Raw genomic sequence first — 27,164 nt, forward strand, 5'->3', positions numbered from 1 at the left:
TTAAACTTGAGGATTTTTGTCTTATTCTTAAATGATAGAGTGTCTTGTGAATATTTGACTTGGTGAAAACGTTTTGTTTCAAGTATCGAAGCACCGAATTGGGCCTTCCTACTTGACTTGGAAAATTAAAGGGTTCGGTAAATATGCTATAATCTACAGTTATTTTGTTGCTACTCATATTTCTTCGCATATATTGGATTTAACTTATTCAGTCAAGAGTCTTTAAATTTTGAATATTTGTTTTTAAATATTTGTATTACAACACTTTTTAATCCAGTAGTGCGACTAAATCTATCGTTACGACTTAAAATTTGATAAATACATTGAAGTATTCAATACCTTTTAAATTGTTTTGTTGAAGTTTTTTAATGTTAAAACTAAAAGCTCTTTTAAAGCAGACAAGGTTTCGAAAAAAATTAAAGCAGCACTAAAAGATATATAGTCAGGTTATTTAGTGATTCTGAAAAATACTTCTGGTAATTTGAGGACATTATACTTGTTGTGGCTGATTTTTGTTTATCAAATTCAGCAGCATAATGATAATTATGATCCCCCCCCAGGCCATATAGATCCTGTAATTGTTTTGTTAACGTAGATTTTGTCAAGGCTATTGTACAATATTTTCAAAAGACCATATATTAGAATGTAGAATCCAGTAGCCTACATGTAATATCCAGAGTTTATCTAGGTATCTATATAATATCTGGAAGCATTTGGTGTCTTGGTTATTATTTGACCCGTGAAATACTATTATAAAGACTGGTTGATTAACTGAAATATCTATTTTTATAACTAAAAGGTTCAAAGATAGGCATCGTTAGTATGTTCAGCAGGTATTTTCTTGGACAGAAGTTGACACTTATTACAACATTTTCCCTTATTTTAAAAAGATTTCTAATTGCTGACCCCTTAATATATTGTGTTGAAAGTTATTACGTTATATAATACCCCAAACACTGTCTGCGGATACGACAAAACTTTTATTCCTATTGTCCCACCGCTCTTGCCGAGTCACTTTTACTGTTCATTTTTTTTCGGAAATTAAGGTTTTACGTGATCTTATCTATACTAAGGTTTTTCATTATTTGACCCGGGCTACCATCACAATCGGTGAATAAAGGACCCATCAGTACTTTATCACGTGACGCCTTTTTGGACAACTTACGTACCCTATATTTTTACATTTTATGTAGTTATTTTAAGATCTTGTTTCTGTAGTATGTTTTTGAGCCACGGCTGCCAATATTCCTATTACATTGTTCGTTTCCATTTGTTTAAACACAAAGAAGCTACTGATAATCTGAGTAGTCACAAATTGTGTAAAGAGCAGGAACTGACGTAGCTGCTGTAGGTTAGGGGGGTGATAATCAGGTTTTTAGGGGGTCACAAGTTATTTCCTATTTCAAAGACAGAGAACTGGCTCAGTATTTCTTATCGTTTTACTAATTATAAATTTTTTTTTATAGACAAATTATTAGCAAAATAGTGCACTTTATTAATTGTTTTTTTGCTACAATTTAGACCATCAGACTTGCAGTGGGTAACCCCGGGTTTGTACCTAAACACATTAATGCAAAACACATGGATTTAAATATGGTCACTGCATTTTAGGTGTTTAGATTGAAATAAGGTCCATGCATAGGTCGCTGCATTCAAGGGGGTTAAATTAAAAAGACACAATTCTAGGGGGTTAGGTTGAATTAAGGACACCGCATTCTAGGGGGTTAGATTAAGATAGTCAATGCATTCTAGGGGGTTAGATTAAAATAAGGAGACTGCATTCTAGGTGGTTAGAATAAAATAAGGTCAATGTATTCCGGGTGGTTAGATTAAAATAAAGAGACTGCATTATATGGGGTTAAATTAAAATGAGATCAATTCATTCTAGGGGATTAGATTAAAATAAGATCACTGCATTCTAGGGGGTTAGATTAAAATAAGGACACTACATTCTAGGGGGTTAGCTTGAAATAAGGACACTGCATTCTAGTGTGTTTGATTGAAATAAGGACATGCATTCTAGGGGGTTTGATTAAAATGAGAACACTGCATTGAAATAGGTTAGCTTGAAATCAGGACAGTGCACTCTAGGTGTTGGATTGAAATAAGGGCACTGCATTCTACGGGGTTAAATTGGAATAAGGACACTGCATTCTAGGGGGTTAGATTAAAATAAAAGAAATTACATCTTAGTGGGTTAGCTTGAAATAAGGACACTGTATTCTAGGGAGTTAGCTTGAAATAAGGAGACTGCATTTTAGGGGGTTAGCTTGAACGAGGACACTGCATTCTAGGGGTTAGCTTGAATAAGGATACAGAATTCTAGGGGGTCAACTTGAAATAAGGACACTGCATTCTAGGAGGTTAGTTTGAAATAAAGACATTGCATTCTAGCGGGTTAGCTTGAAATAAGGACATTGCATTCTAGGGGATTAACTTGAAATAAGGGCATTGCATTCTTAGGGGTTGGATTGAAATAAAGACACTGCATGCTAGGGGGTTATATGAAAATAGGGGCACTGCATTCTAGGGGGTTATATGAAAATAAGGGCACTGCATTCTAGGGGGTTATATGAAAATAAGGACACTGAATTCTATGGGGTTATATGAAAATAAGGACACTGAATTCTATGGGGTTATATGAAAATAAGGACACTAAATTCTATGGGGTTATATGAAAATAATGACACTGCATTCTAGGGGGTTATATGAAAATAAGGACACTGCATTCTAGGGGGTTATATGAAAATAAGGACACTGCATTCTAGGGGGTTATATAAAAATAAGGACACTGCATTCTAGGGGGTTATATGAAAATAAGACACTGCATTCTAGGGGGTTATATGAAAATAAGACACTGCATTCTAGGGGGTTACATGAAAATAAGGACACTGCATCGTAGGGAGTTATATGAAAATAAGGACACTGCATCGTAGGGAGTTATATGAAAATAAGGACACTGCATCGTAGGGAGTTATATGAAAATAAGGACACTGCATCGTAGGGAGTTATATGAAAATAAGGACACTGCATCGTAGGGAGTTATATGAAAATAAGGACACTGCATCGTAGGGAGTTATATGAAAATAAGGACACTGCATCGTAGGGAGTTATATGAAAATAAGGACACTGCATTCTAGGGGGTTAGCTTGAAATAAGGACACTGCATTCTTGGGGGTTAGCTTGAAATAAGGATTCTGCATTCCAGGGGGTTAGCTAGAATAAGGATAAAGAATTCTAGGGGGTTAGCTTGAAATAAGGACACTGCATTCTAGGAGGTTAGCTTGAAATAAGGACACTGCATTCTAGAGGTTAGATTGAAATAAGGACACTGAATTCTAGGGGGTTAGATTGAAATAAGGACACTGCATTCTAGGGGTTAGGGGATAGATTAAAATACACTACAATGTAGGTGGTTAAATTAAAATAAAGACACTACATTATAGGGGGTTAAATAAAAATAATGACCCTGGGGGTTAGATTAAAATAAGGACGCTGCATACTGAGGAGTTGGATTAAAATGAGGACGCTGCATTTTGAGGGGTTAGATTAAAATAAGGTCGCTGTATTTTGAGGGGTTAGATTAAAATAAGGACGCTGCATGCTGAGGGGTTAGATTAAAGTAAGGACGCTGCATACTGAGGAGTTGGATTAAAATGAGGACGCTGCATTTTGAGGGGTTAGATTAAAATAAGGACGCTGCATTTTGAGGGGTTAGATTAAAATAAGGACGCGGCATTCAGAGGGGTTAGATTAAAATAAGGACGTTGCATGCAGAGGGTTTAGATTAAAATAAGGACGATACATTGCAAGGGGTTGGATTGAAATAGGGATACTGCGTTCTAGGGGTTTAGATTAAATAAGGGGTTAGATTAAATTAGGGACACTGCATTCTAGGCGGTTAGATTAAAATAGGGACACTCCGTTCTATGGGGTTACATTAAAATAGGGATACTGCATTGTAAGAGTTAGATTAAATAGGCGGTTAGATTAAAGTAGGGCCACTGCATTATTCGGGTTTAGATTAAAATAGGGACACTGCATTCTAGGGGGTTAGATTCTAAGGGGTTGGATTAAAATAAGAACACTGAATTCTCTGGGGTTTGATTGCAGCAGGGATACTACATTCTAAGGGGTTAGATTAAAAATAAGGTCACTACATTCTTGTGGGTTAAAATGAATTAGGGACATTGCATTCAAGAGGATTTTATTAAAGTAAGATCAATTCATTCTACGGTGTTAGATCTAGAAAGGACGCTGCATTCTAGGGGGTTACATTAGAATAAGAACACTATATTCTGAAGGGGGGGGGGGCGGTAGATTAAAATAAGGACGCTACATTATAGGGGGCTAGCTTGAAAGGAGGATTCTGCATTCTATGGGGTTAGATTAAAGTAATGACACGGTATTAAAGGGGGTTAAATTAAAATAATAACACTGCATTGTAGGGGGTTAAATAAAAATAATGATCATACATGATAGGGAGTTAGATTAAAAAAAAAATACTACATTCTAGGGGGTTAGGTTAAATTAAGGACACTGCATTCAAGGGGGTTGTATTTAGATAAGGACACTGCATTCAAGGGGGTTGTATTTAGATAAAGACACTGCGTTCTAGGGGGTTAGGTTCAAATAATTACACTGTAATCTAAGGTTTTAGATTAAAATAATGACATTGCATTTTAGGGGTTGAGATTAGATTAAAATAAAGACACTGCAAACTAGGGGGTTACATTAAAATAAAGACACTGAATTCATGGGGTTTAAAATTAAATAAGGACACTGTATTCAAGGAGGTTTGTGCATTCAAGGGGGTGAGATTGAAGTAAGGACACTACATTCTAGGGGGTTACATTCATATAAGGACATTGCACTCTGGGGGGTTAAATCAAAATGTCACAGCATCATAGGGAGCAAGTTTAAAATAATGACGCTGCATTTTTGGTAGTTAGATTAAAATAAGAACACTGCAATCTAGAGGGTTAGGTTTAAACAAGGACACTTTAATCTAGAGGGTTAGATTAAAATAAGGACACTGTAATCTAGCGGATTAGATTAAAATAAGGACACGGCAATCTAGGGGGTTTACATAATAATAACAGTTAGATTAGAATATGGACACTGCATTCAAGGGGGTTAGATTTAAATAAGGACACTGTAATCTGGCGGGTTAGATTAAAATAAGGACACTGCAATCTAGTGGGTTATTTTGAAATAAGGACACTGCAATCTAGTGGGTTATTTTGAAATTAGGACACTTCAATCTAGCAGGTTGGATTAAATAAGGACACTGCAATCAGGCGGGTTAGATATAAATAAGGACACTGCAATCAAAGGGGGTTACATTGAAATAAGGACAATATAATCAAGGGGGTTGCTTTAACATATATACACTCCATTGTAGAGGGTTAAATCAAATTAATGGCACTGCATTCTAGGGGGTAAGATTAGAATAAGGACACTGCATTCAAGGGGGTTTGATAAAAATAAGGACACTGCAATTTAGAGGGTTATTTTGAAATTAGGACACTTCAATCTAGCAGGTTATATTAAATAAGTACACTGCAATCTAGCGTCTTAGATTAAAATAAGGACACTGCAATCTAGGGGGGTTACATTGAAATGAGAACAATGCAATCAAGGGGGTTGCGTTAATATAAGTACACTGCATTCTATAGGGTTAAATCAAATTAAAGGCACTACATTCTAGGGGGTTAGATTGAAATAAGGACACTGCATTTTGGGGGGTTGCATTGAGATGAGGGCACTGCATTATGGGGGGGGGGGTTACATTGAAATAATGACACTGCATTCTGGTTGGTTAGATTGAAATAAGGACACTGCATTCCAGGGGGTTAGATTAAAATAAGGACATTTCATTCCAGCACAATTGATACTAGAGGGGTTAGATTAAAATATGGACACTGCAATCTAGGGGTTAGATTGAAATAAGGACACAGCAGTCTAACGGGTTAGATTAAAATAAAGACACTGCAGTCTATCTAGTTACATTATAATAAGGATACTGCAATCTAGCAGGTTAGATTGAAATATGGACACTGCATTTAAGGTGGTTATTTTTAAATAAGAACACTGCAATCTAATATGTTATTTTGAAATAAGGACACTGCAATCTTGTGGGTTAGATTGAAATAAGGACACTGCAATCTACCAGGTTAGATTAAAATAAGGACACTGCAATCTACCAGGTTAGATTAAAATAAGGACACTGCAATCTAGAGGGTTAGATTAAAATAAGGACACTGCAATCTAGAGGGTTAGATTAAAATAAGGACACTGCAGTCTAGCAGGTTAGATTAGATAAGGACACTGCAATCTAGCGGGTCAGATTAAATACACACTACAGTCTAGCAGGTTAGATTAAAATAAGGACACTACAATCTAGGTGGGGTTAGATTGAAATAAGGACAATGCAATCAAAGGGGTTGCGTTAATATAAGTACACTGCATTTTCAAGGATTAAATCAAATTAAAGGCACTACATTCTAGGGGGTTAGATTGAAATAAGGACACTGCATTTTGGGGGGTTACATTGGAATAAGGACATTGCATTCTGGGGGGATTTCATTGAAATAATGACACTGCATTCTGTTTGGATAGATTGAAATAAGGACACTGCATCTGGGGGGGGGCTAGATTAAAATAAGGACACTTCATTCCGGGGGGTTTGTATTGAAATAAGCGCAATGTATACCAGAGGGCTAGAATAAAATAAGGACATCACATTCCAGGGGGTTTGATTAAAATATGGACACAGCAATCTAGGGGTTAGATTAAAATAAGGACACTGCTGTCTAGCGGGTTAGATTAAAATAATGACTCGGCAGTCTAGCGGGTTACATTAAAATATGGACACTGCAGTCTATCTGGTTACATTATAATAAGGACACTGCAATCTAGCAGGTTAGATTAAAATATGGACACTGCATTCAAGGCGGTTATTTTGAAATAAGGACACTGCAATCTAGTGGGATATTTTGAAATAAGGACATTGCAATCTAGCTGGTCAGATTGAAATAAGGACACTGCAATATAGGGGGTTATATTGAAATAAGGACACTGCAATCTAGCAGGTTAGATTGAAATAAGGACACTGCAATCTAGCAGGTTAGATTGAAATAAGGACACTGCAATCTAGCAGGTTAGATTGAAATAAGGACACTGCAATCTAGCAGGTTAGATTGAAATAAGAACACTGCAATCTAGCAGGTTAGATTGAAATAAGAACACTGCAATCTAGCAGGTTAGATTGAAATAAGGACACTGCAATCTAGCAGGTTAGATTGAAATAAGGACACTGCAATCTAGCAGGTTAGATTGAAATAAGGACACTGCAATCTAGCAGGTTAGATTGAAATAAGGACACTGCAATCTAGCAGGTTAGATTGAAATAAGGACACTACAATCTAGCAGGTTAGATTGAAATAAGGACACTACAATCTAGCAGGTAAGATTGAAATAAGGACACTACAATCTAGCAGGTAAGATTGAAATAAGGACACTGCAATCTAGAGGATTAGATTAAAATAAGGACACTGCAGTCTAGCAGGTTAGATTAAAATAAGGACACTGCAGTCTAGCAGGTTAGATTAGATAAGGACACTGCAATCTAGCGGGTTAGATTAAATAAGGACACTGCAATCTAGGTGGGATTAGATTTAAATAAGGACAATGCAATCAAAGGGGTTGCGTTAATATAAGTACACTGCATTCTAGAGCGTTAAATAAAAATGACACTATTCTAGAGGGTTAGATTGAAATAAGGACACCGCATTCTGGGGGTTAGATTGAAATAAGGACACTGCATTCTGGGCGGTTAGATTGGAATAAGGACACTACCTTCTAGGGGGGGGGGGTGTTAGATTAAAATATGGACACCTAATTCTAGGGGGTTAAACTAAAATAATGACACTGCAATCTAGGGGATTAGACTAAAATAAGAACACTACATTCTAGGGGGTTAGATTAAAATAAGGACGCTACATTCTAGGGCGTTAGATAAAAATTAGGACACTAGATTTCAGGGCGTTAGATTAAAATAGGGACACTGTATCCTGGGGGGGTTAGATTAAAGGAATGACACTGCATTCTATGGGATTAGATTAAAAGGTCACTGCATTCTAGGGGATTATAATAAAAGGACACTGCATTCTAGGGGGTTAGACTAAACAGACACTGCATTGGAGTAAATGGACACTGCATACATGGGGGTTAGATCAAAAGGCCACTGCTTTCTAGAGGGTTAACTTAGAATAAGGAAACTGCATTCTAGGGGGTTAGATTATAATAAGGATACTGAACCCTATGAGATTAGATTAGAATAAGGAAATTGCATTCTAGGGAGTTAGATTAAAATGACACTGTATTTTAGGGGGTTAGATTAAAATAAGGACACTGCATTCTATGGGGTTTTATTGAAAGAAGGGCACTGCATTCTAAGGGGTTAGATTAAAATTATGGACACTGCTTCCTAGGGGGTTAGATTGAAACAAGGACACTGCATTTCAGGGGGGTTAGAATAAAATAAGGACCCTGCATCCTAGGAGGCTCGATTAAAATAAAGACTCCGCATTCTAGGGGGTTAGATTAAAATAAGGACACTGCATTCCAGGGGGTTTGATTGAAATAAGGGAACTGCAATCCCAGTGGTCAGTTGAAAATAAGGACACTGCATTGTAGGGGGGTTAGATGAAAATAAGGACACAGCATTCCAGGGGGTTTGATTGAAATAAGGGAACTGCAATCCCAGTGGTCAGTTGAAAATAAGGACACTGCATTGTAGGGGGGTTAGATGAAAATAAGGACACAGCATTCCAGGGGGTTTGATTGAAATAAGGAAACTGTATTCTAGGGGGTTAGATGAAATTAAGGACACTGCAATCTATGGGATTATATGAAAATAAGGACACTGCATTCCAGGGGGTTAAATGAAAATAAGTACACTGTATTCAAGGAGGTTCGATTGAAATAAGGATACTGCTTTCCATGGGCTAGATGAAAATAAGGACACTACATTCTAGGGGGCTAGATGAAAATAAGGACACTACATTCTAGGGGGCTAGATGAAAATAAGGAAACTGCATTCCAGGGGGCTAGATGAAAACAAGGACACTGCATTCCAGGGGATTCAATTGAAACAAGTACACTGCTTTCTTGTTGGTTAGATGAGAATAAGGACACTGCATTCCTGGGGTTGGATGAAAATAAGGACACTGCATTCCAGGGGGTTAGATTAAAATAAGGAGACTGCATTCCAGAGGTTTAGATGAAAATAAGGACACTGCATTCTAAGAAGTTCGATTGAGATAAGGACACTGCATTCTAGGTGCTTAGATGAAAATAAGGACTCTGCATTCCGGGTGGTTCAATTGAAATAAGGACACTGCATTCCAGGTGGTTTGATTAAAATGAGGGCACTGCATTACAGGGAGGTAAGATGAAAATGAGGACTCTGCATTCCAGTGGGTTCGATTGAAATAAGGACACTGCATTCCAGGGGATTGATTGAAATAAGGACCCTGCATTCCAGGGGGTAGGTGAAAATAAGGACAATGCATTCTAGGAAGTTATATTAAAACAGACACTGCATTCCAGGGAGTTAGGTGAAAATATGGACACTGCATTCCAGGGTGTTCGATTGAATTAGAAACACTGCATTCAAGGGGGTTAGATGAAAATAAGGACACTACATTCCAGGGGCTTCGATTGAAATAAGGACACTGCATCACAGGGGTTAGATTAAAATAAAGACCCTGCATTCTAGTGGGTTAGATTAAAATAAAGACCCTGCATTCTAGTGGGTTAGATTAAATTAAGGATCATTCATTTTAGGGGTTAGATGAAATGAAGGATGCTGCATTCTATGAAGTTAGATTCAGATAAGGACACTGCATTCTATGGGGTTAGATGAAAATAAGGACACTGCATTCCAGGGGGTTAGATGAAAATAAGGACACTGCATTCTATGGGGTTAGATGAAAATAAGGACCCTGCATTCCAGGGGTTAGATGAAAATAAGGAGACTGAATTCCAGGGGTTAGATGAAAATAAGGACACTGTATTACAGTGGGTTAGATGAAAATAAGGACACTGCATTCCAGGAGGTTAGATGAAAATAAGAATACTGCATTCCAGAGGGGTTGAATGAAAATAAAGACACTGCATTCTATGGGGTTAGGTGAAAATAAGGACACTGCATTCCTGGGGGTTAGATGAAAATAATGACACTGTATTCCAAGGAGGAAAATAAGAATACTGCATTCCAGGAGGTTCGATGAAAATAAAGACACTGCATTCCAGGGGTTTGGAGGAAAATGAGGACACTGTATTCTAGGGGGTTAGATGAAGATGAAAACACTGCATTCCAGGGAGTTAGATGAGAATGAGGACACTGCATTCCAGGGAGTTAGATGAGAATGAGGACACTGCATTCCAGGGAGTTAGATGAAAATGAGGACACTGCATTCCAGGGAGTTAGATGAAAATGAGGACACTGCATTCCAGGGAGTTAGATGAAAATGAGGACACTGCATTCCAGGGAGTTAGATAAGAATGAGGACACTGCATTCCAGGGAGTTAGATGAGAATGAGGACACTGCATTCCAGGGAGTTAGATGAAAATAAGGACACTGCATTCCAGGGAGTTAGATGAAAATGAGGACACTGCCTTCCAGGTAGTTAAATAAGAATGAGGACACTGCATTCCAGGGAGTTAGATGAGAATGAGGACACTGCATTCCAGGGAGTTAGATGAGAATGAGGACACTGCATTCCAGGGAGTTAGATAAGAATGAGGACACTGCATTCCAGTGAGTTAGATGAGAATGAGGACACTGCATTCCAGGGAGTTAGATGAAAATGGACACTGCATTCCAGGGAGTTAGATGAAAATGAGGACACTGTATTCCAGGGAGTTAGATGAAAATGAGGACACTGCATTCCAGGGAGTTAGATGAAAATGAGGACACTGCATTCCAGGTAGTTAAATAAGAATGAGGACACTGCATTCCAGGGAGTTAGATGAAAATGAGGACACTGCATTCCAGGGAGTTAGATGAAAATGAGGATACTGCATTCCAGGGAGTTAGATGAAAATGAGGACACTGCATTCCAGGGAGTTAGATGAAAATGAGGACACTGCATTCCAGGGAGTTAGATGAAAATGAGGACACTGCATTCCAGGGAGTTAGATGAAAATGAGGACACTGCATTCCAGGGAGTTAGATGAAAATGAGGACCCTGCATTCCAGGGAATTAGATGAAAATGAGGACACTGCATTCCAGGGAGTTAGATGAAAATGAGGACACTGCATTCCAGGGAGTTAGATGAAAATAAGGACACTTCATTCCAGGGAGTTAGATGAAAATGAGGACCCTGCATTCCAGGGAGTTAGATGAAAATGAGGACACTGCATTCCAGGGAGTTAGATGAAAATGAGGACACTGCATTCCAGGGTGTTAGATGAAAATGAGGACACTGTATTCCAGGGAGTTCAATTGAAATAATTAATGCATTCCAGGGGTTTGATTGAAATGAAGACCCTGCATTCCAGGGGGTGGGTGAAAATTAGGACACTGCATTCCAGATGGTTCGATTTAATTAGAAACAGTGCATTCAATGGGGTTAGATGAAAATAAGGACACTGCATTCCAGGGGCTTCGATCGAAATAAGGACCCTGCATCCTAGTGGGTTAGATTAAAATAAGGACACTTCATTCCAGGTGGTTAGATGAAATGGAGGACGCTGCATTCTATGGGGTTAGATTCAAATAAGGACACTGCATTCTATGGGGTTATATGAAAATAGGGACACTGCATTCCAGGGGGTTAGATGAAAATAAGGACACTGGGTTAGATGAAAATAAGGACACGGCATTCCAGGGGTTTAGATGAAAATAAGGACACTGCATTCCAGAGGGGTTAGATGAAAATAAGGACACTGCATTCTATGGGGTTAGATAAAAATGAGGCTACTGCATTCTATGGGGTTAGATGAAAATGAGGTCACTGCATTCCAGAGGGGATAGATGAAAATAAGGACACTGCATTCTATGGGTTTACATGAAAATAAGGACACTGCATTCTATGGGGTTAGATGAAAATGAGATCACTGCATTCTATGGGGTTAGATGAAAATAAGGACATTGCATTCCTAGGGTTTAGATGAAAATAAGGACACTGCATTCCTAGGGGTTAGATGAAAATGACACTGCATTCCAGGGAGTTAGATGAAAATAACTACACTGCATTCCATGGGGTTAGATGAAAATAAGAATACTGCATTCCAGGAGGTTAGATGAAAATAAAGACACTGCATTCCAGGGGTTTGGAGGAAAATGAGGACACTGCATTCTAGGGGATTGGATGAAAATAGGTATACTGCATTCCAGGGGGTTTGATGAAAATGAGGACACTGCATTCCAGGGAGTTTGATGAAAATGAGGACACTGCATTCCAGGGGTCTAGATGAAAAAGAGGAGACTGCATTCCAGGGTGTTAGATGAAAATAGACACTGCATTCCAGGGGTTTTGATGAAAGTAAGGACCCTGCCTTCCAGGTGGTTTGATGAAAATAAGGACACTGCATTCCACGGGGTTAGATGAAAATAGGGACACTGCAATCCAGGGTGCTAGATGAAAATGAGGACACTGCATTTTAGGGGATTAGATAAAAATAGGTATACTGCATTCCAGGGAGTTAGATGAAAATGAGGACACTGCATTCCAGGGAGTTAGATGAAAATGAGGACACTGCATTCCAGGGAGTTAGATGAAAATGAGGACACTGCATTCCAGGGGTCTAGATGAAAAAGAGGAGACTGCATTCCAGGGTGTTAGATGAAAATATAGACACTGCATTCCAGGGGTTTTGATGAAAGTAAGGACCCTGCCTTCCAGGTGGTTTGATGAAAATAAGGACACTGCATTCCACGGGGTTAGATGAAAATAGGGACACTGCAATTCAGGGTGCTAGATGAAAATAAGGACACTGCATTCCAGGGAGTTAGATGAAAATAACTACATTGAATTCCAGGGGGTTAGGTGAAAATAACACTGCATTCCAGGAGTTTAGATGAACATAACACTGCATTCCAGATTGCTAGATGAAAATAAGGACACCGAATTCTAGGGGTTAGTGACACGGCGTACTGAGTAAGGTTAGGCGTGGAACGCTAGGTTCTGTCGTATTATAGGTAGTTTCTAGTGATAAAAGAAAATGGGAAAAAAAAAAAAGGATTAAAAAGGGATAAAAATATTCTTATATATGTAAGGGATTATGTAAGAAAGGTGTCGAGAGGATATGAATACTGTACATCAATTGCCGTATATGTTGGGGGTGTTTTTATTAAAATTAACCATCTTGCTATCAAGAATTACACTCGAAAGTTTCAATGTCTCGGCCACTTACGCTTTTTATTTTGTTCTTGGTATGTCATAGTTCCGTAAAGTTTCAGCTTCATTTAGGCATTGAGCCACCAAGTTTCAAGAGCATTTACATCAATGTTACCATGTACAATCTCCAAAATGATAATTTCTTCTTGATGATTTGCTACGTTAGTTCACGAATATTTCTATCGATTGAATTTTCAATGCGACTGATGGTTTTCGCTAGTTACATTATGATTTTAACTAATTGAACGATAGTTTTAATTCACGTTATCTTTAGAACAACAAAGATCGCACGAAAAACTGGCATTTTACGCTCTAAGGTCAGATAAGGTTTGAAGGGTAGGGGAAATAGTTTTCCATTTGGCATACCGATGAAGTTTGTCAAATGGGAAAAGTGTAAACTATTATATATGGTCACAGAGCAGATTGAAAGTATCAATGAGCTCTCTCAAGTGATAAGGAATTGGTGTCGTAGAATAGACAACATCAATGAATATTAAATCAATTAAGTTGTCAGGTTCAGTTAGGGACGATTCCTTTGCACAAATCCCTAAAGTCTTATAGAATGTGGTAATCTAGTTTAGGTTATTTTATTACAAATGGGAGTAATAGGTTAATTTACTGTTTAAGAGATATATAATTAATGGATTTGCAATGAGCTTGCTGAAGGTTTTCTCGAAACACCCTTACTAAACACTTACTTTAGGCTAAAAGGGAAAATTTCCATATATAATATCAAATGGTGGGGATGTTTGCCAACTGGGATAGGGATGAAGGCGATAATAAATAGTGTGAAATCTCAAAATCGCTAGGTTAGGTCGTATTTTACGTTGGTTTTCTAGTGAAGTGTTTATCAGCATTATAAATGTCTAGAATTGCAAATGGCAACCAGATTCTAAAGTTAAACAAAAATGGGATGCTAAGAAAAATTATTTTAAGGGGAAAAACTGTTCGTATACATTTCAAGATTCGGTACGACAAGCGTTAAGAATGAATGAAGACATAAATCGTCATATGTATATGTGGAGGTGTTTGTGATAATATTTACCCGACTTCTAATAGTCGGGAGTTAAACTGTAAAGTTACAATAACTCGGCCACTAATAGGCTTACTTTTTTTAGGTCATAATTCTGTACAAATTCGGCTTCATTTAGAAATTTAACTACAAAGTTTCAACAGCATTTTGAATAATATTACTATGTATGCACTTCAAACAGAATTACCCGATGATTTGTTACATTAGCTCACGAATATATCTATCTGTTGAGTTTTAAAATTTAAAAGTTTCCGGAAACTCAAGCAGAAAGACTTTATTTGTAATGTGAATTGTGGGTTAGCTAGTTTCAATGCGATTCGTCGAGTCTTAACAATTATTTTAGTTCTTAGTGACTACATAACAACCGATATCGTACTGGAAACTACTGTAGTATTTTATGCTTTTAAGGTGTGATTAGGCTGGAAGGGAAGGGAATGTTTTCCAATTGGCATACCGGTAGATTGAATGTATCAAGGAAGGTCCAAGTCTTCAAGGCAATTATGAACTATTATCATAGATAAGGCAACAATAAGGAAGATTAAATCTATAAAGTCATATCAGGTTTTCTTAGGGAGGATTCTTTTTCACTAGCCCCTCAAATCATAAAGCAAGTGGCGCTATAGTTTTGGTTACTTAAGGAAAATTGGTGTAATAGGTTTATCTACCATTTAAGAGATTTGATTGATGAATTTTCCATTGAGGATGATCTCGAAACACTATTACTGTAGGATCCTAATGGAAATTTACATATGGAATCTCAAAATCTCATAAGAGATTTATCCATAAGCATAATATTGGTATAGTTTCAGAGTATCTAAAATTCCACTACATGGTCTTGCAAATTCTTCACAAATAAAGTATTCTAATTCGGACAAATTATATAATTAGGATAGTTTATTTCTTACGTTGTAATTTATGAAAGTATATGAATCTTGTATCATGTAGATAAATTTGGAATTTTTGCTTTTAGATTTTTTTTTTTTTATTTCACGTACTGTAAGTATAAAACTTTTTGGTTCCATTACGAGCAAATCTAGATAATAGAGGAGTCGATAGCTTGCGTCAGCATTTATAGAAAATACACCTTATTACACATTTGTGTCTATTTTTGTGCAATAGTTTTGTATGTATGTGTATGTCCATATGATCACTCTTATGTGTAGTTATATGTATGTGTAGGTAAATGTGTATGTGTAAATATGTGTATGAATATTAGTTCGGTAGCTGTAAATATATATATATATATATATATATATATATATATATATATATATATATATATATATATATATATATATATATATATATATATATATATATATATATATATATATATATATATATTATTAGAGACTAAGTTTGTTTCTCTTTTTTCAACACTTTTAAAAGTAAACCCATTCTATTGTTTGCCATTCCAATTGCCTCTAAACACAAATTTATGTAAAGCAAAGCATTCTTGTACAATTTATTAACTTTGTCAGGCTCTTCGCTACTTAACTCTCAGGATTTTGAAATGTTATCGGTCGAGAGTGACGAGGCAATACGGAGAGTTCAGCAAATGAAACAACATGACAGTCTTCTTCGGAATTAATTAAATTTATTCCAGCCGTGAGACAATGGCTGGCACACATTAATTGAAGAACCGTGTCTCTGGACGTAACGTCTCTTGGATGCATGTCAGCTTCAGATACTAATCAAGAGCTTGTATAATCGAATCGATTAATCAAAATCACTGCTTCCTTCGGCACTGCTTATGGACCTACGGCGCTGACTGTTAGTCAAGGTAAGGTTTTGTAATTTGAACACGTATTATATTTGCTTTGTATAATTTTAGCTATAGTTAAGTTTGCCATAACGAGTCTGTGTTTGCTAGTCTGTCTGTATGATATTTTTATTAGGTTTGGAAACATTGGTTTTCAATTCGTTATTACTGGTTTTAAGAAACCAATAATTTGGAAACTGGATACCATTGCCTAGGGCAAGGGAAATGGCGGTATATATGATGACAGAGTACCCTGCTTCTCTTAAGTAATCATGTGAATGTGGATGTCATGAAACCCCAAAGAAATAAGAGTATATTCTATTACGCTCGGAAACTTTAGATATTCAGGTCCTTATTACAGGTTTTAAGGAACCAGTAATTTTGAAACTGGAAGCAGTTCCTAGGGCAAGGGGAATGGTGGTGTATATTAGGATAAGAGTACCTTGCTTCTCTTCAGTCGTCATATGAATGCGGATGTCATGAGATTAGAGCAATAAAAGTATATTCGATAGTGTACGGAAACGGGTTTCTAAGATTCTCATTACAGGTTTTAAGATACCAATAATTTTGGAAGGGGTAGCATTCTTAGGGCAGAGAGAATGACAGTGTATATTCAGACGGAGTACTCAGGTTCTCATGAGTCCTTCTATAAATGCGGATGTCCTGAGATTCGTGGTCATAAAAGTTTGTGTTGGCTTAAAACTTATTTTTGTTCGATCTATTGAAATCCAGACTTGGATTATTTTAGCTCTGTCTTCTTACCAAGATATAAATTGAAAAGAGGCCCCTCTTGTTTATGTTGGTGATTCTGAAGCTCACCACAGGGAGTGGTTAAATTCAGTATCTCCTATCGATTGCCATGGGTTAAAAGCTTTGGACTTTAACCCTGAATCAGGCTGTGAGCAGCAAATGATAATAAAACTACTTTGGGTTTGGTAACTACGTGGACCTAGTATACACCGACCTGCAGTACTTGTAATATTTTATTTATTCTTTTATTTTTTTTTATTTTGAGTGTAGGTACACTTAATTATCATTTTGAGTGTAGGTACACTTAATTATCATTTTGAGTGTAGGTACACTTAATTATTATTTTGAGTGTAGGTGCACTTAATTATTATTTTGAGTGTAGGTACACTTAATTAATATTTTGAGTGTAGGTACACTTAATTATCATTTTGAGTGTAGGTACACTTAATTATTATTTTGAGTGTAGGTACACTTGATTATCATTTTGAGTGTAGGTACACTTGATTATCATTTTGAGTGTAGGTACACTTGATTATCATTTTGAGTGTAGGTACACTTGATTATTATTTTGAGTGTAGGTACACTTGATTATTATTTTGAGTGTAGGTACACTTGATTATTATTTTGAGTGTAGGTACACTTAATTATCATTTTGAGTGTAGGTACACTTAATTATCATTTTGAGTGTAGGTACACTTAATTATTATTTTGAGTGTAGGTACACTTAATTATTATTTTGAGTGTAGGTACACTTGATTATCATTTTGAGTGTAGGTACACTTGATTATCATTTTGAGTGTAGGTACACTTGATTATCATTTTGAGTGTAGGTACACTTGATTATCATTTTGAGTGTAGGTACACTTGATTATCATATTGAGTGTAGGTACACTTGATTATTATTTTGAGTGTAGGTACACTTGATTATTATTTTGAGTGTAGGTACACTTGATTATTATTTTGAGTGTAGGTACACTTGATTATTATTTTGAGTGTAGGTACACTTAATTATTATTTTGAGTGTAGGTACACTTAATTATTATTTTGAGTGTAGGTACACTTAATTATTATTTTGAGTGTAGGTACACTTAATTATTATTTTGAGTGTAGGTACACTTAATTATTATTTTGAGTGTAGGTACACTTAATTATCATTTTAAGTGTAGGTACACTTAATTATCATTTTGAGTGTAGGTACACTTAATTATCATTTTGAGTGTAGGTACACTTAATTATTATTTTGATCGTAGGTACAATTAATTATCATTTTGAGTGTATGTACACTTATTATTTTGAGTGTATGTCGACTTATTATTTTGAGTGTATGTACCCTTAATTAATATAAATGTTGACAAGCATTATGTAATATTTCTTAAACTTACTTTAATTATAACATACTGTACATAATAAATATTTTTTTTTTCTAAACAGGTTTTTTTTTGGAAGAAGCCCCTAGAAAATTCATTCCAAGAAGGAATGTTGTGATCCCGGTTTTAAGGCAGCAAAGGACAGAGGGTAACAGTATAAAATTTTACCATGTTACCCTTCAAGTTAAGTGTTCAGTAAAATTACTTCTATTTTCTTTGACCATTTCATTTCATTTTGGATGTCATGTTAAAAATTTATATGGTAAAGGGCAGTATTATTTATGTTATTTACCGTGTATTGAGTTAGATTTTATATGAATTGTTATATAAAAGACCCCGTTCAAGTAATTGAGCTTTTTTCTCTCCCCAGGTGTACTTTGATTGTGCAGTGGCGCCACCAATCCCCTAATAAAACCTGGCTTCATTTGTAAGAAACTAGGCTCACATTAGTAAGTCGTCAAGGCCCCGGGCACTTCCACGTTACAACATGAATTTACTGCCTGTCTACCGGTTGCACAGCAAGAAGGCATTGACGACAAAGGAACACTTCTTGTGTTGGTTTCAATACTACTACTTGAAGGATATGAAGGACTATCTTGAGACTAATAGCATGGACTTAGTCTCCTCCCCCTTGACAATGATCCTGATTATCCATCCTCTGTCTGGGTAACTATCTAATGTTCAATTGAAGTTTTCTTCTGAACATAACTGCCCTCATCCAGTCTATGGGCCAGGAGGTAATCAAGAGTTTCAAGGCCCACTACAACCAATGAGTGATGAAATGATTCAAGAAGTCATCAATAACAACTCTGACCTGAACGCTATCCAGTTTTGGAAGGGATTCAAGACAGGAGACTGCCTGTTGATTGTCCAGGATTCCTTCAATGACGTCGAGCCAGAGACCATGAATGCCTGCTGGAAACTCTTGTGGCCAGGATGCATGAAGAACTTGGACTGCTTCAGTCCTGACGAAGCCTTACTAGACACTGTCGAGAGGATCGGGACTTTGACGAGGGTGTTCGAAGTCAAAGGCTTCACTGAAGTGGTTTTGGATAACATCTTGGTATTGCTAGATGGCCTTAATAAAGAGCTGAATGATGACGACCTGGTTGAATTAGTCTATTCAGCAAGTAGGAAGAGGAGGAGGCTAATGAACCTGACATGGTATCATCATCGAAAAGCCGGCCAAAATGTCATGGTTAGTGAAAGAGTTGAAGTAAATGGCATGCAGTATGGACCATTCATTGTTACGTATGCTGAAGTTCGTGCATTCCATAGATAAGACTTTCGTTGGGTATAAGGCTATCTTGGAGGACATGAAGCTGGCGAAGAAGCTGCCTATAACAATTTTCCTCTCGAGAAATGGCTACCGTCACCTCCGCCACCTGTCTAGTCTGAGCCTTGGTCATCACCACCACCAACTCCAATCACTTTATTTCCTGATCCAGAAACCACTCCTCTGGCAACCCCTCTTCTTCAAACCATGTTGGAGCTCAGTGATGATGTAAAAGATCCTCCTCCCCTTGCAGAATGGTAAGATAGTTTTTTTTTAATTTTCCACTTGTACAGTTCAGTTGCTAGATTTTTAAAGTACCTTTGTAATTACAGGAGTACAGTATATACATATATGATCAGTATGTACCATACTTTTGTATTTAAAGGGGTACAGTACGTGCATACATGATCAGTATGTACCATACTTTTGTATTTCTTAAGTTGCATTAATTTCACTGACTGTATCTGTTTTTCCCAGGAATGTTTGTACATGCATAGTGTATATAGTTCATTGTATTAAATTAGCAATTTATTGACTATATGTACAAAAGAAACTAGGATCCTTAAGAGTTGCATCATGTTCATGACATACTATGTAGAACTTCATAAAAAAATGGTTAGTGGTGTTTTTACAATGTACTGTTGATTTTTTATTTTCAGTTAGTATAGTACATAATGAATTACAGTACATAATGAATTACAGTAATGTACAGTATATTAACTACTGTACAGTACTGTACTATTGAGGGTAAATGCAAGAAAACCATACGCGACTTGTAATTTAGACTACAGTATGGTATCTTGTCAAATGGTGCCAGTCGACCTGCCTAAAATGGCAAACACTTTGTTGTCACGTCTCGCTAATTAAGCTGTACTGCAGTGATGATACTGTACATATATTGCAGTGATAGTGTGGCAATGACTTGTGATGTGTACCGTAGTCTTATTGTGTATTATATAGTATGAGAATTTAAATGTACTGTAGGCTATTCGTATACCTAGTGAAATGTGGTAACTGTGAGTAGGCAATAGGCAGCTAGTTGTTAGGTTAAGAGTTAACCCACCAAGGGGAGCAAGTATTCGTGGATTCTCACTTTATGCTGGTGTGTTGCCTAACCTCTGCGAATAAGGTGGTCTGAATGTATGTCATAATATCTCTGGTTCTGATTATCATAATCATGATTTGGTATCTAACTGTAGTTATTTCTAAGTCGAGGAATCCATGTGTAAACATTCTAGTCGCCCATCACTGACCATTTTTAGGAAAATTGAGGTTTCTTTTGAAAAATCTCGCGTTTTTATGACTGATATTTCTATATGCCCTTTTTTCACCTTCATTCTAAGGAACAGAAAGTTTACCCCTTATATCAAATCATGTCTTTTGAATTATCTGATTCTACTTAAAATTTATTTTCCAGGTGCTAGAAGTAGATTAACAGAGTGAAGTTTGCCAGACAGTGACAGGACGAAATTTACGGCAGGTGAATCCTACAAGCAAGGAGGATTATAGTATATCAACATGCACGAGTACAGTGTGTGTCATTCGTGTGCCCTAACAAAAAATGTTTGGTGAAACTAAACTATTGTCTTCCAAAGAAGAGGCAGAGGAAACAGTTGCTAAACTTCAGGAAATAAAAATTAGTAGACTTGCCGAGCCGAATCAGTATAAAGATTAGTGTGTATGTATATAACCCCTTTCATTCAAATTTATAATTGGTTTCATGTAACTAGTTACAGATCCTTCGATTGTCTTGATAAATAATGGGAAATAATTGTGCTGGCCAAATGCAGGTCCTCTGGAACAAGAATGTCAATCCTTGGTTTTATCGAGGATTGAAGCTCTCCCAGCCAGCAATCCTTCCCATTTTTGTTTATGGTCTTCATAGATTTTAATTTTATAGATCAAAATAATCTTTAGCTTATATTTTGCTTCACCTCGACTAAGTGTTGTTTTAAAACGCCCTTTTGTTCCTATTATCGCTAATTCTAAAAATTATGAAGATACCAAGATTGCAAGGTGGGATTTTTTGCGTTTGATATACCGTAACATGAATGTTAGGAATGTACCCAGGTGAGTAGTTTTTGAAATATAAAAAAAAAAAATTTGCTCTCGGTAAGAACGACAAAAAAAAAATGCAAGAAAGACGAGATAGTGATAACTGTAATTCAGCCTAATAGGAATTTATTATGAATTAGAAATTTGCTATAAGGACTGGATGAGTGCCGACCATTTTTGCATGCTTTGTTTGTATGGAAAATGGTGAACATTGGCAAGGTAGTTGCAGTCTTCCCCTCTCATCTGTATTTAAGGACGAGGACTTAGACCCCTAGATTATTTTGCTTAGGTCAGGATTCATCCTAGTTTTTCCATTGTTCCATGTTTTCCGTCATAGTCAAACTTCCGTGGTGGCATTGGTTTCTAATGAAATGCACATGACCTGTGTTTTTCCAACTGGCTTTGAATTGGATTATTGCAACTCATAATAGAGCATAGTGTAATAAGCTTATTTTTTCCGCACCTGAGAACCCATTGTTATATAAAAGGGAACAAGAAGTAGATTGCATCAAATGATCGAAAATTCATAAAAAAGGGCGAGAAAAATATATGGTTCATGCTTTTGGCATGAAATCTCAGAAGTATCAAAATATTGCCCCTTAAGTTCAACACTCCTTAGAAAAACCACTTAAAATTAGCCAAAAATTAAGCCAAAAAAAATTTACTTTTCAGTTATTCTAATTTAACCATCCACAATGTACTAACAAAGTCTTTTTATGTCCTACCAGGGTTAGTAGATGAAGGATGCTAGGCTCCCTATGACATTCTCTTCTTAGCAAATGTATTTCTTACCAAGTTTTAGCTTCATAGTTTATCACTGCTATTCACCAGAAATAAAGGGGCCTTCTCTGCTTCCAACAATATATCTGTATATGTTTGTAGTTTGGCACTTTTCCGGTGTAATCTTTGTTCATACTTTTAGCTTTTTTACTGAAAGTATTTTTAGATAAAGGCACAATAGAAGGCAACTAAAAACCTCTCTATCAACAAGGTTCCTTTTATTAAGGAGATTTCCCGTCACTATTAAAGGTCAACCAATCAATATAAAGCTAAAACCAAATTCCTACTTCAGCTGACCACCATATGAAAATTTGTTTCAAATACAGACCTTCAAACATTTAATTCATTGGGATGTAAATCAAAGGGATTTCAGGCTAGATAAATACAAAAAAAAAAGTTAGTTTAGGTTTCCTCAAATTTTTGTTCCCATAGTTGATAGGTGAATAAAAAATTAGGAATTATACCGATTGAATATTTATACTGTATGAATATTTATGCACTATTTTTTGATAAGGTGTGATAATATCAGTTGGTGTTAGCTATTTGTTACTCTCAATGTTTGAGTATCTATATTACTTTGTTTATTATTTTGTTCTTCCTATGTTAATGTTTTATAGCATGATTATCATAAGTTATGTGTTTGTGTTAACATGTGCATTTATGTTGATATTCATTGTTGTTTTTCTTTGTTACAGATATGGTAGTTTGCTAATGTGTTGAATAAGGCTTGGAAATTATCACCAAATATTTCTTTCATTAAAATTTATTCAACACATACTCATCATGGCTAAGTTACTGAAGCCGTCCAGACTGGACACGTATCCCAGCTCGTCCAATGCAGCCAAAGAGTGGAAGGACTGGCATAGAACATTCACTAATTTCATAGAAGAAAGTGGAGATGCTGCACCAGACAAGTTGAGGTCATTAGTGAATTGTGTGTCCTCGAGTGTATATGAACTGATCGAAGACTGTAGCACTTTTGAGAGTGCAATCGCTAAACTAGATAGTGTTTATGTCAAGTTGCCGAATGAGATTTTTGCTAGACATGTATTAGCGACGCGACAACAGCAGTCAGGAGAATCCATTGACGAGTTTTTGCATGAGTTACATAAACTTAGCAAAGACTGCAACTTCCAGCCAGTCACAGCAGAACAATATCAGCAAGAGCTAGTATGTGATGTATTTATCAATAGTATTGCCTCAGTATTTATTCGTTAGCGGCTACTAGAGAATAAGTCACTGAATCTGGAGACTGCACACAGTCAAGCTCGTACGCTGGATCTTGCCCAGCGCAGTGCCGACGCATATGCATCGCCACCTGTTCCTCATACTGCTGCTTTAGTTCCAGAGCGGCAGGCGCAGCCCAGCGGTGACCAGCAGCAACATCCAACGCAAGAGGGAGCAGAAGGATGTTCACCGGGAGGTTCAGCTGTTGCTGCTGCCGCCTACTTATCAAAGAGAATTTTATTTTTGTGGTAATGCACTTTACAGTACAGGTAGAGTGATAGAGTGAGTTGTCCTACACGTACTACCACATGCAACAAATGCGGTAAAACAGGCCATTTTGCAAAAGTCTGTAAATCGAAAGTTTCAGGTAGTACCACTGCTACATTGTATAATCCCACTTTGCTTACAATAACTGCCACTTAACCAAATAATCTTTCACATGCAGCTACAAACATCACTGTAAATGGCCACTCATTGAAGGCACTAGTTGATTCTTGTAGCTCAGATAGTTTTATACGTGAGGAAGTAGCGCCGAGACTAAAACTGACAGTAGTCCCTGCAAGCTCAGCAGTCTCAATGGCATCAAAATCTTTCAATGCCAGTTCCCCTGGATTTGTCATAGCCGACTTGGTTCACCTTGATCAGAGGTATCCCTGTATACAGCTAGGGGTCCTGAAGGATTTGTGTTGTGATGTCTTTTTGGGTTATGATTTCCAAAAGCAACACCAGAGCGTGAGTTCTCAATATGAAGGGAAAAGACCAAGTTTGAAGATAACTGGCGCCAAACCTGTTTGTGTACAAGCGACAGCTGACATCGATGAACAGTCATTGTTTCTGAACTTACCTCAAAAGCGTAAACCCATTGCAGTCAAATCCAGACGCTATAGTCAAGATGACCAGCTGTTTGTAAAAGACCAAATTTCACATTTACTATCTGTCGGTGTCATTGAACCAAGTATATCCCCTTGGAGAGCACAGATTGTAGTAGTCAAAGATCCACTTGACAGGCACAAAAAGATACTTTGTATTGGTTATTCCCAGATCATTAACCAATACACAGAACTAGATGCTTACCCCCTCCCAAGGATAGAGAATATGGTACATGACCTTGCAAAATATAAGGTGTTTTCCACATTTGACATGAGTGCATATCACCAAATCAGCCTTAAAGAGAGTGAGAGGAAGTACACTGCTTTTGAAGGTGCAGGGAAATTGTTTCAATTTTGTTTGATTCCATTTGGTGTGACGAATGGTGTAGCTGCATTCCAAAGAGCTATGGACAGACTAGTTGAGGATGAGAAGCTCCAAGATAGTTTTCCATAGCTAGACAATATCACTGTAGGTGGAGCATCTCAGGCTTAACACGATGAAAACTTTCAAAACTTCTTGTAGGTGGTTCGGAAACAGAACCTTACCCTCAATGAAGTGAAATCGGTTATTTCTGTTCTACAATCAATGTTCTAGGGTATTGAGTCGGGAATAATGTTATAAAGCCTGACCCAGACAGATTACGTCCCCTTCAAGAATTACCGCCTCCCACAAATATGGGCTCACTGCGAAGAGCTCAAGGACTGTTTGCGTATTATGCCAAATGGATCCCTATTTTTCTGACACAATACATTCCTTAGTGAGCACAAAAACTTTTCCACTGAGCGAGCCAGCACTAGCTGCTTTCAATTCTTTAAAAATACAACTTATGGATGTTTCACTGCGGGCTGTGGATGAGTCTTCCTTTTGTTGTAGAGTGTGATGCTTCGGAAGTTGCTATCTCGCAGACTTGAACCAGGGTGGCCGCCCAGTATGTTTTATTGTCAAGAACACTCCAGGGTAGCGAGTTGCATTATCCAGCAGTGGAAAGAGAAGCCACAGCTATTATTGAAACGGTTCGCAAGTGGAGCCATTCTTAGCGAGACAACATTTTACTTAGATTACTGATCAAAGATCAGTGATGTTCATGTTAGACAGCAGGAAGCGAACTAAAATAAAGAACACCAAGATACATGAGTGGAGGTTGGAGCTGGCATCCTACAGCTATACTATACAGTATCATCCAGGGAAACAGAATATTGCACCGGACACCCTGACTCATGCCTATTGTTGTTCTATTTCCTCAATGTCAAGTCTCGCTGACATCCATGAGAACCTCTGCCATCCTGGCGTCACTCGCCTTTTGTACTTTGTGCCATCCAAAAACCTCCCATTTTCAACAGATGACGTGAAAAGAGTGTGTGCTTCTTGTAGAATTTGTGCCCAGCAAAAAACCAACATTCCATCGTCCAGGAAAAGGAGTCCTCATAAAGGCCACTCAGCCAATGGAACGTCTTAGCATTGATTTCAAGGGGCCTCTGCCCTCTACCACGAGCAATAAGTACATTCTTACGGTTGTTGACGAGTATTCACGTTTCCCCTTTGTGTTTCCCTGTCCAAACATGCATTTGAAAACAGTGATCAAATGTCTTGAATCTATCTTTATCCTTTGTGGAATGCCTAGTTTCATTCATTCAGATCAAGGTGCTTCTTTCATGTCCCAAGAACTGAAACTGTACCCTTCTCAGAAGGGGGTTGCAACCAGCAGAACGAGACCTTATCATCCGATGGGCAACGGCCAGGTTGAGAGATATAATGGTATTATTTGGAAATCTATTTGTTTAGTACTCGAAAGTCGTGGCTCGAAGACTCAACACTGGGAGATAGTACTTCCTGAGGTGTTGCACTCAGTTAGGTCCCTCTTATGTATAGCAACTAATGAGACACCTCATGAACGTTTTTTCAGGTTTCAGCGATGCTCTAGTCTTGGAAGTACATTACCGTCATGGCTTTGACTCCTGGACTTGTACTATTGCGATGGCATGTTAGGTCTAGCAAACATGAACCGTTAACTGAAGAGGTTCAACTCATGGATGCAAACTCAATGTATGCAAATGTCAAATATCCAGACGGTAGAGAATCAACTGTGTGTACCCGGGACTTAGCCCAAAGTCCTGAAGGTGCAACGTCTCCTGTACACCATGTTGAACCATCAGGAGAGACGGAGTCCCCAGAATCAACTGAAGTACAGGATACACAAACTCCTGATAACCGTGATTGTCATGAATCCAGTGAGCCCACTGAGATAAGAATGTCCACTCGTGTGTCAAGCCCGCCTGATCGCTATGAATTGGATTAAACCAATACATTTGTTTTGAATAAAGTTGAATTTTCTAGGAGGGGAGAATGTGATAATATCAGTTGGTGTTAGCTGTTTCTTACTGTCAATGTTTGAGTATTTATATTGTTTTGTTTATTGTTTTGTTCTTCCTATGTTAATGTTTTATAGCATGATTATCATAAGTTATGTATTTGTGTTAACATGTGCATTTATGTTGATATTCATTGTTGTCTCTTTGTTACAGATATGGTAGTTTGCTAATGTGTTGAATAAAGCTTGGAAATTATCACCAAGTTTTACTTTCATTACAACAGGACTGTATAATAAATGCTTAGGGTGGTCGGGACAGGTT

General features: G+C 37.3%; 1 long non-coding RNA gene across 2 annotated transcripts; it reads left to right on the forward strand.

The window, feature by feature from the left end:
- LOC137649659 (uncharacterized) lies at positions 1 to 27,164 on the forward strand. 2 transcript variants are annotated; one of them, XR_011045805.1, is made up of 6 exons: positions 1 to 137; positions 16,054 to 16,230; positions 18,391 to 18,509; positions 18,697 to 19,859; positions 21,020 to 21,280; positions 23,133 to 27,164. It is a non-coding gene; the product is annotated as an uncharacterized lncRNA (long non-coding RNA). The 2 variants fall into 2 exon arrangements; XR_011045804.1 differs by having other exon boundaries at positions 18,391 to 18,474.

Source organism: Palaemon carinicauda, chromosome 11, assembly GCF_036898095.1.
Source record: "Palaemon carinicauda isolate YSFRI2023 chromosome 11, ASM3689809v2, whole genome shotgun sequence".
NCBI lineage: Eukaryota > Metazoa > Arthropoda > Malacostraca > Decapoda > Palaemonidae > Palaemon > Palaemon carinicauda.